General features: G+C 35.6%; 1 protein-coding gene across 6 annotated transcripts in view; it reads right to left on the bottom strand.

Annotated features, from left to right (window-relative positions):
* Positions 1-14,941, bottom strand: part of SUPT3H (SPT3 homolog, SAGA and STAGA complex component) — a 560,284-nt gene that overhangs the window by 346,650 nt on the left and 198,693 nt on the right. The window lies entirely within an intron of this gene.

The raw sequence follows: 14,941 nt of genomic DNA on the forward strand, positions 1-14,941 counted from the left end.
AAAAACCACAAAATAGCAGGGATAAATCCCACCATAACCCACATATTTACATTAAATGTGAAAATATTAAACATTCAACTCACAGGACACCAGCAATAAAAGCCAAAATGGATAACTTAGACTAGATTAAAATGGAAAACCTTTGCATTTCAAAAAAGACAACATTAGGGAAATGAAAAGACAATTCACAATGGGAAATATCTACAAAAATATATCTGATGGACTTGAGTTCAGCATACCTAAAGATGTATTCTTAAAACTGAATAAGATGATGAACAATCCAATTAAAAAATGGACACAGGATCTAAGTAGATATTTCTCCAAAGAAGATATACTACTGGACACCAAGATAATGAAATGATGTTCTATAACATTAGTCATTAAAGAAATCCAAAACAAACCCATAAGGAGAGATCACTTTATACCTACTCTAGCATAGCCATAAACAAAAAGACAGACAATGACAAGTGTAGGTAAGGATGTGGAAAAAATGGAATCCTTATATGATGCTGGTAAGAATGTAAAACAATACAGTCACTTTAGAAAAACAGTTTGATGGGGCGCCTGGGTGGCTCAGTGGGTTAAGCCGCTGCCTTCAGCTCAGGTCATGATCTCAGGGTCCTGGGATCGAGTCCCGCATTGGGCTCTCTGCTCAGCGGGGAGCCTGCTTCCCTCTCTCTCTCTGCCTGCCTTTCCATTTCCTATTTGTGATTTCTCTCTGTCAAATAAATAAATAAAATCTTTAAAAAAAAAAAAGTTTGACATTTTATTAAGAATTTAAACATGATCTTACCATACAACCCAGCAATTCCCCTCCAAGGAATCCATCCAGGAGAGTAGAAGACACATGTCCATTCAAGGAACTGCATGTATATGTTCACATCACACTGTTCTTAAAAGCCAAATATAAACATAATCCAAATGTGCATCAGTTAGTAAATGGGGGGAAATGTGGTATGTCCATACAGGGAAATATTGTTTAGCAATAAAAATGAAGGAAATACTGATCCATGCTATGATGTGAATGAACTTCAAATACATGCTATATGAAAGCAGCCACATGGAAAATACTCCATGTATGTGATTCTATTACATGAAGTACCAAGAAAAGGAAAAATTACAGAGATAGGAAGGAGATCAATGGGCCTGGGAGTTAGGCTGCAAGCAAAATCAAAACAAGTTTAGGGGAAATGAAAATATTTAAAACTCAAGTACAGTAATGGTTATATATGCCTATCAATTAATGAAAAAAGGCACTGGACACTTAAAATAGTGACTTTTATACTATGCAGAATATACTTCAGGGGCACTTAGGTGGCTCAGTCAGTTAGGCATCTGCCTTCAGCTTGGGTCATGATCCCAGGGTCCTGTGATGCAGCCCCATTCTGGGCACTCTGCTCAGTGGGGAGCCTCCCTCTGTCTCCTGCTACTCCTGCTTAAGCTCTCTCTCTCTCTCTCTCTCTGCCAAATAAATAAATAAAATCTTTTAAAAAGTCCAAGAAAAAAATGAAGGTATGGATACTACCTGAGAAGTCTGAACCACTATAAAATGACCACAAAAAGAATACAGTTAGATGCAATGGCTCAACAGTGATCTACTGAAGGGGCATCCGTTTTATGCAAGGGAATGTGTTCAGCAGTTGCTGAAACAACTTATCAGGGAGGGACACTCAGTTATTAATCAACTATGTTTCCATTCGGGGGGGAGAAAATAGTCAGAAAAAGGACTTTATAGAATCTGTGAATGAAAACCTACAGGACCTTTATTCCTACTTTTGAAAGGTAGGAGGAAGGATGATCTAGAGTGAAGGAAGGGGAAAAAAATCCCTGAAACCTAACAGCAAGTTAAGACTGGGAGGTAGCAGGGCCAAGAGTAGAACCAAGTATGCCTGGCTCCAGAGACTGTGTTCTTAACCATTACAATACATGGCCAAGGTATTTAAAAAAAAATTTTATCCTGGCTGTAGAAAATAAAGGAATGTGAAGTTAAATGAAACAACGAATGATGAAAGCTGAAGTAAACAACTCATTAACACTGAACCCAGCTGTTCAATTCTGTAACAATCCTGATCTACATATAGCTCAATGTTCAGACTTTCTTTCCTTTGTTTATTTCCCTAATATTTTATTGAACATCTGGTATGTGCTAGACTCCAAAGGGTAAAAAGAAATGAAAAATCTCCAAGCATAAAAGGTTTAGACGTCAATGAGGCCATAATTAGGAAAGAATTATCATCCAGTTTAATTGTTGTGGAAGGAATATACATAAAGAGTGGATAGGACTGGGGTGCCTGAGTGGCTCAGTGGGTTAAAGCCTCTGCCTTCGGCTCAGGTCATGATTCCAGGGTCCTGGGATCAAACCCCGCATCATGCTCTCTGCTCAGCGGGGAGCCTGCTTTCTCCTCTCTCTCTGCCTGCCTCTCTGCCTACTTGTGATCTCTGAGTGTCAAATAAATAAATAAAATCTTAAAAAAAAAAAAAAAGAGTGGATAGGACTGCCACAGACAGATACACTCCAGGCATCTCTAGCAACTTGGGCAAGAATCAGATCATTCAGGATGGCTGCAGTGTGCAATGTTGTAGGAGGAGATGGCTGGGGAGTGAGGAGAGTTCTGAGCAAGCAAAGGGGAGGATCAGTTTGTCATTTTGGCAACAGTAGGGAGGACGGATGAATTGGGGCCACGAAGAAAGAAGGTATATCTTAGTACCAGGAACAGAGAAAGAGGCAGAAAACAGAGGAAATTCAATTTTACTATGGCAATACAAAAGATAAAAAATTAAGGCCTCAACTGAAACAAAGGGAGTAAAGGAAAAAGGAAAGAAGATGAAAGATACAATGTGTATTAGCTAGCAGTTACATAATTATGCTGTTTTAATAAAGGAATTTATCATTATAGAGAAAATTAAGCAATAATCTCATGTTATCTTTCTACCATGTACTCCACAGGAAAGCAAGGCATTATTGCTTATAACAACTGAATTATAGATATAGACTTAAATCATCTATAAAAAGCTAAATCTGTATATCTACATCTATACCAAACTAGAGAAATAAATCATAAAAACATATATTTTTACATTTTTAATTATTCTAGATAAAAGATATTTCTAAACAGAAGTTATAGGAAAGTCTTCAATTTTTAATAAATATTCTTTCCCCAATGAGCATGAATCCATTAACTTACCCCTCCCCCAATCCCGATAAGGTGAATACTATTATCCCTATTTCACATAGGAGAAAATCAAGGCCCTGAGAGGGTAAATAATGGGCCCAAAGTCACTAGATGTTAGTTCTGCTATACAACATCTTTTGAAAATGTAGATTTATTCCAGTGCAATTGATAAAATTAGGGAATAATGGTATAACTCAAGTTTTACATTGCTCATTTACGAGAAATTTCATCCACAAGAAACAAGGTGAATGCAAAAAAACAACTGTGCCTAGCTGAAGTAGGAATGCATGAAAAGCACACACTTCAAAACAAAAATCTACCAGCTACCTCACTGTTTGAGGTGTGACTCACATCCATTCACATCTGGTGTTAAAATTTTCCTTCAGATTTCAGTAAGCCTACTTGCATCACTCCACAGAAACTCACAATCTTGCAATGCTTTCCATACCCACTTCCACAAGGGAATAATACATTTTGAAATATAAAGTACCAAATATATTGCAGTATTTATTTGTTAACCACTTAACATTTATGATCTTTTTAAAAAATATGTCACTAACAAGTTTTTGAGTATTATGCTGGAATATCATTTTTCCATAAGCCCTATGGTTTTCATTGTGTATTTTTGCATAGCATGGTGATTTTTTAGCAACAAATGCTTAAATTAATAGCAGAGCTCAGTTGTGGAGTGATACATGAGCTTGCTCATTTCAGAGCCAATAAGTTACAGGGTCTCCCACTTTCATGTATGTACTCATTACAAACTGTTTGCACACAATGTATTTTCTGAACATCTTAAACTTCCAGTTCTCTTTTACATAATTTATACGGCTATATATATTCATTCACCCAATTCTTCAACCCAAAGGCCTTAGAATCAACTCTGACTTCTTTCCTTTTCTTATATTCCAAGTCTGATCTATTAGAAAATCTTGCTAACTACCTTCAAAATATTTCTACAATTTGATAACTTTGTACCTCTCCAACTGCCACTGCCCTAATCCAAGTTGCCATCGTCTCTAGCATGCTATGACAGTAGCCTCCAAGCTGATCTTTCTGCTTAAATCTTACACCTTTGTCTCATGGAATGTCCTTTCTCTATATGGCAGCTACAGTAAGCCTTTCAAATCTAATCGTGTCCCTCCTGTAATCAAAGTCCCCAATTAAAACATATACATATATTCAAATAAAAACCTAACTTTTGACCATAGCCTGAAAGGTCTCACTTCTCTGCCCTTATCTACTACCCTTACCAAACAGCTTTTGCACTCTTCCTTGAACACACCTAATACTTCCAAACTAAAGGTTTTAACATTCCCTGTTCCCTCAGATGGGAAATTCTCTCCCAGACACTGACATAATTTCACTCAAATCTCTGCCCAAACATCACCTGTCACATTGGCTTTCTTTGGCCACCATACTGAAAATGTCAGCTTCCATCATATTGTATCCCCTAAACTTACTTTACTTTTCATCCTAGGACTTAACACTATCAGACATATTGTGTATCTGTTTGTTTACTGTCTGCCTCTGCCATTAGAATGTAAGCTCCATGAAGACAGAAATTTCCTCTTGTTCACTATTGCTCTCCCAGTAGCCACTAGTTCTTAACAGAAACATCAATGAAAAAATAGGAATTAGTCAATTAGTAAAGACAACAGACATTAGGCCATATTTCTCATGTTCATTAAATAACTTTCAATAGTAAAGTAAAATGGATAATGAGAGAATGAAAAAAAAAACTGGTGACTAAACCTACATAGAAACTATATTATTAAATATTAAATGGAAAATGACTGTGCATATTTGTGTCACTAAAGACAGGTCTAAAGTTACTGCTCAACATTCACAAAGTACTATATTGTTAGAGTTGCCAAGTCAATAGTTCCATAATTAAAATAGATTTTAAAAGTTCACTCACCCCATTAGGTTTAGTTTATTTCTTACTAATGTAAGATGGGGATTTTTCTACAACCCCACCCTGTCTAACCATTATTTCCATGAATCACCCTCTAGCATACAAAATGTACTCATACAATTACTTATAAACATAAAAATCCTTTATATAGTTCATCTATTTGTTCTCTGTTGACAAAATATGGATGAGTGTATCTGTCATATAATTTAAATTTCTAGAAAAATTCACTTAGACATCTTCATATTTAGAATCATCTCAGGAAAACTGACTTTTTGAGAATCAGTGAAGAAGGAGAAAAAAGAGACTTCAAAGATGATCCAGAGAAGTGATTTAACACTGTGTTCTTTTCTTTGTTTAAGCAGCTAGAATTTTGTCCTTAAAATCTTATATGAAAGCCCATTAAGTAAAACTTAAATTGATCTATTTTAGGCATGGGGGTGGGGAGGAAAAAAAAGGTGGGTCTACAAAGAAGAAAGATCCTGAAATCTTCACGGTTTATTCCTCTAGGACTTCAAAATCCCTCCCATTTACTATGACTGTCTCTAGGAAACTCCAAAAAGGAAAATGTCCATTCTAGTCAAAGTGCTACTCTACAATAAAGCAAGAGAATGGAAGTTCAAATATGACTGTGGGAGTTGAGATGGTCTTCAGTTAATAGTGAAGATGAAATTCAGTTCACAAAACAAATCCTACTTCTTGAACAAAGCCATTTTCTGGGATGAGAAGTAATTTTTGTTTCCTTATTTATAGAAAAATTAAATATGAGGTTTTAATTTTTGTTGCTGGAGACAAATTCACCATGGTAATATATTCTAGTGACAAGATATCCTACTTTCTCTATGTACTTTTGTACTTGTCAATTATGTCCTGGCACTTGTTCTGTAAAAAGGATCACTTCATTTGTAACATGTTTGAAAATGATACCTCATGTGTTATCCAACCCTCTTCTAGTTCTAAGAAATTAGTTTTAAATAAACTTAAATCAATTAACCTCACAGACAGTTTTTCTGGTCATAACATATTATATGGGAAATCTCTATGTGATATGCCTCTCTACCCAAACACAAAACAAAGTGCAAACCATACAGAGAAATCAAATTAGGGCAGACATTATGTATAAATACATGAGTAATGGAGAAGGAAATACAAAAGATTACAGATTATGTTTACTAGCTTTATCAAGAACTCACTTAAATTTAATTGAGCTATACATGATTTTAAAAGAAAAAACTTGTTTCAAATAATCACAAATGTGATCACTATAAAACAAATAATTTTGCCATGGCAAGATCAGTTTTTAAAGATTTTTTTTTTTTTTTTAATTTGCCAGAGATAGAGAGAGAGAGTACACACAAGCAGGCAGAGAGGCAGGCGGAGGCAGTGAGAGAAGCAGGCTCCCTGCCGAGCAAGGAGCCCAATGTGGGACTCAATCCCAGGACCTTGGGATCATGACCTGAGCTGAAGGCAGCGGCTTAACAAACTGAGCCACCCAGGCGTCCCAAGATCAGTTTTTAGACACACATCTAATGTTTTCACTTAAACAAACCTTTTCTTTTGGGGCACCTATGTGGCTTAGTCAGTTAAGTGTCTGCCTTTGGCTCAGGTCATGATTCCAGGGGCTTGAGATGGAGTCTCGCATCAGGCTACCTGCTCAGTGGGGAGTCTGCATCTCCCTCTGCCCCCGCTGCTCCCCTTGCTTGTAATCACTCTCTATCTCAAATAAATAAAATCTTTAAATAAAAAGATAAACCTTTTCTTCTAATAATTTTGGGCACATATGGCCTTAGGAACTTTATCTCAATTTATTTTTTAAGTAAAGGCGTTAGCTGAAGTTTACCATTAAATGTCTTAAAGTTGAGAGAAGTGCTGTGTTTTTCACAATAATTTGTTCCAAAAGGTGTTAAATTACTAAACATAAAACACATATGTTTAGTAATTTAATAGCATGTCTAAAAGCAAAAGTCCTAAAGTGTTTTTAAAATTCTTAATCATCAATGCTTGCATCAATGGAATAGCTATATTTACATCAGAATAATAATATTGTTGACAATCTATTCTTTCTGGGATGTAAACCATGTAAAGACACAAGCGAAAACAGAAAGAATTACAGCCTACAAAATTCTGAGAGAGATGGAGTCTAACCTGAGGAAGCAGCTTCCTTCCTAATTTCAGATGCATAAGAATCCTAAAGGTTAATACCTTGTATGTTGCCTTCTTGGTTACAAATGACAGGTAGCTTTATATCTGATTCATTCATTCATTCAAAGATTATTTACCTCACATCCATTATATGGAGTTATGATTCTGGAATGGTTAGAAACAAAGTAAACATGGTCTCTGCCTACACAAAGATTATAATGAGCTCACAGTAAAAACGATTTTGAAGTTCATTTTCTCCTGCATTTGGGCACATCCCACCTTGCCATTTGCAAACAGACAACTGACACCCAAAGTGAGGAGCACTGGGAAGACAACCTTTTCACTACAAGCAAAATCCCATCTTAACTATGTGACTACTTGACAGCCTATATTGCGCAAACTCCCCTTACTGTATGTGTGAAGCTAGTATTAAAAAAAGACTGGAGGATGACCAATGAGGGAATGTCAAAACAATGGAAAAATAAAAAAGAAAGTTTACAAAACTGTCATCAGGATTAAGGATAACTTGTGCCAAAATACCTGTACAAGGATGCTGAATATATGACTTCCATGAAGGAGGCAGTTTCTGATCTGTAGTTTTGGGCGTGTAATCTTGACCATCTTAGAAAAAAGGAAGACAGGTCTGGGAAGGATGGCACATTAAAATAAGTGTGAAACAAGTGGAAACTAAACTTACTGGGGTGATAAGAATTTTGACTAAGTTGGAATTTCCTATAATATATAGGTTGAACTGTAAGTTCATGAATTCTCATGTAAGTTATGAATTTCTTAAGTGAATGAGAACGTTGTTTTTTTAATGAATAAAAGCAAAGGAAGGAAAAAAATCAAAAGACTAAGGGGTAAGACTGAGATTTAAGGGTGACTGTGTTAAGGACATGAACCCCATGGATTAGGGCAAAGGTGCTAGATGCTAGTGTAAGGCATTCTGCTGAGGAAGGAAAAAGTTCCTTTATACATTCATAGGCCATTCTTCCCAGCAATTGTCAATTTTTATTTTTGAAATATACATTATAACAAATAATCATCTGATCGTCAAATACTGTAAAACTGACGCCAAACACAGCATTTTGATCTTACAGTAAGCAATGTATTTGTAATTGCTTAGCATAACCCACATACATTCTAGGAAAAAAAAACAAAAACAAAAACAAACAAACAAAAAAAGTCGCAAAATGCCCAACAGAACACATTCTGTGGCCAATAATGATGCTATCACGCTACATGCCCCTTAAAAAAAAAAAAAGGCTCATTTTGCATACATAACTTGTTTCCCTCAGCCTGGAGACTAGCAAAACCAAAGGAACCCACATCCTAAGCCACAGAATGGAGCCACCTGGCCTTGTTCTTATCACAGGATGACAAAATTATTTCAATCCCCTAATGTTATGCAGAGATCCTCAACATTTGTATAGTGTTTTTTAACTAACAAAACTGTTGCATCCTTCCTGAGCTGTAGAATGGTCACAAGGTTCAATGTAAACATTTCTTCAGATAACCTTTGCTGCCACATTTAAAGGCACAGAGACTGATTGACATAAATTTCAAATGCTTTCATCCTTTTTCTTTCCCTGTTCTGTTTGCTATTTACATAATTAAATATGATTTCAGAAGTTTCTGGGATCTTTCCTTCTAAAAATGTTTAAATCAATGCCAGCTTTGCACTATTCATCTCTCAATCTAGAGAAAATGTGAACAACTTCATGAGCACAATAAGAAACAAATTTTTTTAATGCTCCAAAATTCCATGACAGTAATTACAGACAAGTATGAGAAAAAAAAAAACCTGTCACATAGAAAAGTACATAGGCCTTCTCTTAAAATACATATATCTTATAATAATAAAAAACTGTTCTTTCAGATTTTATCATGAAGATTTTTTGAATAACTAACTTGAAGGGTAATTTATAATATTTGTAGTTAAAAAACCTGAGAATTAATCCTAGGACTTTTTAATACCACAAGTTTTACGTTACTAGTGAAAAAGGATGTGGGATTCTGATAATCTAGTTAAACGAGATACATGTGTATAAAATTTAACAGACACCACCACTTATATTGACCTCTACTGATCTGACGAGAGAACATTAATATGTAAATTTTCAATGAAAATGCAATTATCTGAAATTAATGTTTCACCAGAAAAGAAAAAAAGCAGTAGCATTTTTAAAGTATCACTTTACTCAATCCTTGAAGGCACACTATAAATTAGACAAGATGTGGTTATCTTTTCTTTATTGTAAGAGGTTAAATGGCTCGCTTAAAATAATGTGGTTTCTGTGGCCAAATTAGGAACCGTTTTCCTTTAAACTCTCTATTGACAGAATTTCAAAGAGAAAAATGAGATTTACCAAACAATAATAATTTGCCTAAGTATATGTTATGGATGGAACTATGTGTCTCCCCCCAAAAAAGATATGAAGTCCTAAACCCCACTAACTCAGAACGTAATCTTATCTGCAAACAAGGTCCCTGTAGATGTAATTAGTTAAGATGAGGCCATATTGCAGTAGGGTGAACCCCAAATCCGATGTAACCAGAATCCTAATAAAAAGATTAGGACACAAAGATACAGGGAGAATGCCACGTAAAGATGGAAGCAGATGTGATAGGATCCATCTATACTCACTAATCCCAAAGGCTGCCAGTAACTACCACAAGTTATGAGGGGAAAAGGGAAGAGAATCCTCCTCAGAGCCCTCGGAAGGAACCAAGCCTGCTGACACCTTGATTTAGAACTTCTAGCCTCCAGAACTGTGAGACAATATAATACATTTGTTTTAAGCTACTGGGGTTTTGTGGCACTTTGTTGCCAGCCTACAAAACTAATACAGTCTAAATATAGTTTGTGAAACAACAGAAAGTGTTCATTATTTATAAAAGAAGGAAACGATTTTTAAAAACTTAAGGATAAAAAGATAAAGAGGTAAGTGACCTGGATCCTGGTCCCAGCTATAAGATATACTTGCTGATTGTGTTTCTGTTGTTATAAAGTGACTTCTCTCTGGGTAATTCAGAGTTGTTGTGAAGATAGCAAGATTCTTATACACCATCCACAAAGTTATTAGATATAATTATCATAATGTTGTAAATCACTCTTATTCCATATATTATCCTAATACTTATAAACTATCTAAAGAATTACATTTGTAATCCCCACAGAACCCATAATAAGGCTAAGGAAAGATTAGACACAAAATATTTGATTTAAATTAAAAATCAATTCACAGCTTTTACATATAGCTTATCCAGCAAACTACACCTAACTCTCTATTTATCTATCTATAGTGGGAAGCAGCTCCTACTATTTTACAACACTATATTGATAGACCCATATTGTTTTGTCTATTTGTATTGTATTTTCTCGATCCTGTAGTAACTTCCAAGTTCATTTTAAACAACATACACACTGAACAGATACACAAGTGGATTTACCATGAAGTTAATGAAGTTAAGCTTCAGGTCTCCTCACTTGTATCAGATCTTGCCCTGGCCCTGGAGAGGTCTAAGATACAGGGTCATATGGTTCTATTTAAAAAATCAACAAAAATAAAGCATCTTCATTAGTCAGTTAAGAAAGCTGTCTTCCCTCCATATGGATTTTCTTCTATCATAGTTCCCTCTTATTGAGTAACTTTGGAGTTACTGCCCAAATAACTCTGAAGAACCCTGCTAAGGGAAGGAAGAGCTGGAGATACATCTTGTTTGGGGCGCATGTGACACATTTAGTTGTTAACAGTCACTTCCTTGTATGGTTATTGCTAGCTGTCGTGGTATAGGAATGGCTTCCAAAAATATTCCTAATTTCCCCTGTATTGACTTACACGTTTTATGCTATGAAGATGCAGAGACGAAGGTCTTATCCTGATATAAACACATTGTACAGGTCCTGGCACCAAAAATACGTAGATAATGAGAAAACATCAATACATACCCTACCACTACTGGGTACCCTGAGGCAGATGGCCCCTACTAGTAAGTGGGGCTCTCTCACTGGGAAAGCAGTTAGAAGATCAAAGAAACAAGATGATCAAAGGGGATCAAATCCAACTGGTAAGGAACAGACCTCTCATAAAGCCCTGTGCTAGAGGTCACCATTACTAAATTGGCTGGCATCATTAGCCTCAACTAACTTTCTTCAGAAAGGAGTGTCAGGGAGACTAGCTAGAAACATGCAGATTTAACCATAACCCACAATTTATCTACCTAGTTTCTGAACAGTCAACACTACTGCATTTTAAATAGACTATAAATTTTTAGTTTCTACACAACTCTATCATAAATTTTAGAATTTGTATTTTTTCATTTTTTAAAAAGATATTACTTATTTTAGAGCGAGAGAGAGTGCATGCGTGCATGAATGGGGGCAGGGGGTTGCAGAAGGAAAGAGAATTCCAAGCTGACTTCACACTGAGCATGGAGCCCAAGTGGGGCCCAATCCCATGACCCAGAGATCACAACCTGAGCCAAAATCAAGAGTCACTCAACTGACTGAGCCACCCAGGTGCCCTAGATTTTGATAATTTTTAAAGTATTTTAATTCTTTTATTTGTTTAGCTATTAACAGTAAAATTCATATTTACTTAGTTGCTATTATTTATTTTGTTCATTAGTCTTGCACTTGAATTATTTCATGTTCTGTTGTTTCAGAAATATAAGAGTAAAATACTAATAAAAATAATCAGTTCAGTTATGTCAGCAATTTTCAAAAGACAATTATTAGTCTCAGATTCTTTCTGGAAAGCAGAAATTAGAAGCCATAGTTTAAACACAAACACACACATACACACACACAAACACACATCCCACACACATTCCACCATCACCACCACCAAGATGGTTTGTCCAACATCTTAAAAATTAATTCTATGTTATAAAATAATGTTGAGTCCAAATGATTAGCTTATGTTGTAATCACCAGAGAAATGAAAGAGATCTGGAAAATATCATTTGAAATGTAGGTATCTAAGGGCTATCATAAAGCCTACCATTTAACTTCTCAAATGGTTAAAACCAAGATCATCAACATATCAACAATGTGTTTTTCTTAAACAGCCATTTACACGAGATATAAGTCATTTATGTTCTTTACAATCAAGATACAAACTCACTATATCATTCATTTATTCATTTATTTATTTATTTATTTATTTATTTATAAAAAGATTTTATTTATTTATTTGACAGACAGAGATCACAAGTAAGCAGAGACACAGGCACAGAGAGAGGAGGAAGCAGCCTCCCTACTGAGCAGAGAGCCTGATGAGGGGCTCGATCCCAGGACCCTGGGATCATGACCTGAGCTGAAGGCAGAGGCTTTAACCCACTGAGCCACCCAGGTACCCCACTATATCATTTATTTTGAAAAACTGTTAGAATGAGGCTCGTCTCCAAACAGAGTAGTTAAAAGTTTCTGGAATGTTAAAAGGAACTTTACAAAAAGATAGGTCTATGACAAGTACTCAAAGGAGTAGCAAAACAGTAGGGCTTCGGAGTAGAAGAGAAAACATTTTAAATGCATGACCAAATTTTTTCTTGAAAATTTGTCTAAAATTAGATGACCAAAGTATAAGTACTATGTCTACAGTCTAGAGATGTAAAGATTTTCCATAAAAATGAATCACAACACACATAGATTCTGCAAGCATAGCAAAATCTGAAACTAAAAATATTGTTTTAGCTGGTAAAAACATTTTTTATATGTAAGTGAATTATGGTGAGTTTCCTAACTGCCTGAAATGAATACTGAATTGAAACAAAAAAAAAAATCTATAAAATTTGTATGTTTAAATGAGAAGAGTAGAATAAGAAAAGTACAATAAAAAAAATTAATGAATATAGTAAAACTACTCATAGAAGCAAAGGAAGTATAATTTGTAAGAGAATAACGCCTCTGTTATACAGAGAAAAATCTGGATACCCAAAAGGTCTATTCTAGGTCTTGACAGAAGCTCCTTCTATGAAATCTTTAAACCAATCCACAAATTTTCCTGTCTCTGAAATAGGGTAATGTTTAACTGACAAATGATAGTGACCAGAAGGAAGCATTACCTGGAGCTGGCTATAAAAGCCACTCTTGGGCCACAGAAAATAGGAACTCTAGTTCACAGCCATGTTTTAAATTCTGGGTTGACTCTTCCTACTTCAGGAGCCCGGACCTCTATGCAAGGCAATATTTTTTAAGAACAAAAGTCTCTAAAAGGACAGACACCAGAGAAATCTCTCCTCCATTGTCTGAACTCTTATTACGTTTTCCATTCTCTACAATGAAATACAGGTGAACCAAGCCACAATTTTTTAAAGCGCATTTGGAAGTACCACTGAGCTCCATGAAGGCTAGAATTGCGGCTGGTTCCCTCTCCGCCTAAAAGCTACTAACCCTCAACACACACAAAGCCTGTCTTGGTACCTTGATTACAGTTGGCAATCAATAAGCAATTTATGAAGACTTACTACACTATCAAACTCGGGTTTTTCTTTCTTTCCAGCATCACACAAGTAAACACTTTATTTTATGTTACTTTATTCTAGCAGTGTTTTTGAACAATTTAATTCAAATGCCTTTATTACTCAGTAAGACTGTAAGACCAGGGAGGTTAAGGATTATGTCTTTTCTTTTGTCTGTCAGATAGTTTTATTTCTATCTGATTTATTTATTTATTTATTTGCTTATTTATTTCTGTTTTTTTTAATTCAAGTATAGTTTACACACAATATTATATTATTAGTTTCAAGTATGACCAGACTGCATGTAACTCTTCAGAATGTGTTAAAAACATGAAACTACGAAGGGAATGGTACAGTTTGCTTTTAAAGGGGATAGACACGTTACTTTTCTCAACAATACAAAAATAGGCAGGATCTTTGTTCTACAGACTTAGAAATGATCACGTAATCCACCAAAATAACTCTATATTATGTGACTTGCCTATAATTTAATGAGACCCATTTTTTAAATGAAACATTTTATCTAAATAAAAGACAATTCAACAAAGCAAGTGGGAAAAGAACTACCTATTATAAAGCCCTGTGCTGGAGGCTGTGGATATAAAGATCAGTAAGATACGGTTCCCAACCTGAAGGTGTTCACAAACTACATGAGGATCTACATGAGGAGTTGCCCAGGCAGTTCAAAGGATAAATCTAGCAAGCCCAAGCCCAGTCCCTGGATGCTCATTCTCTGAGAATCAGGAGACTTGTTCATAGCAGGAAATGATATATGAATTATTTTTATTACAAGAATAATGATCTGCTTATCATGATCAAATAAGAGGAAACTGTGGGCAGAAGAGGAGATTTCCCTTAACTGTAAGATTAACCTGACAACCTAGGCAGTAAAAGGGTAGGGAGTTTTCAAAAGATTATCTTCATTCAAGATCTTTAGGTTGTAAACTGAAAATTCCACTCTTATTTTGATACTTTTTTAAAAAATTTATTTGACAGACAGATCACAAGTAGGCAGAGAGGCAGGCAGAGAGGGAGAGAGGAGGAAGCAGGCTCACCGCTGAGCAGAGAGCCCGATACGGGTCTTGATTCCAGGGCCCTGAGATCACAACCCAAGCTGAAGGCAGAGGCCTTAACCCACTGAGCCACCCAGGCGCCCCTCTTATTTTGATACTTAACTGAAAGTAGACTATAGGACTAGTGATGCTCAAGGTTTTTCGCTGACCTATGAAATTACAGAATTATGCTG

Source organism: Mustela putorius, unplaced genomic scaffold, assembly GCF_011764305.1.
Source record: "Mustela putorius furo isolate JIRA1106 unplaced genomic scaffold, ASM1176430v1.1 tig00003983_pilon_pilon_pilon, whole genome shotgun sequence".
Taxonomy (NCBI): domain Eukaryota; kingdom Metazoa; phylum Chordata; class Mammalia; order Carnivora; family Mustelidae; genus Mustela; species Mustela putorius.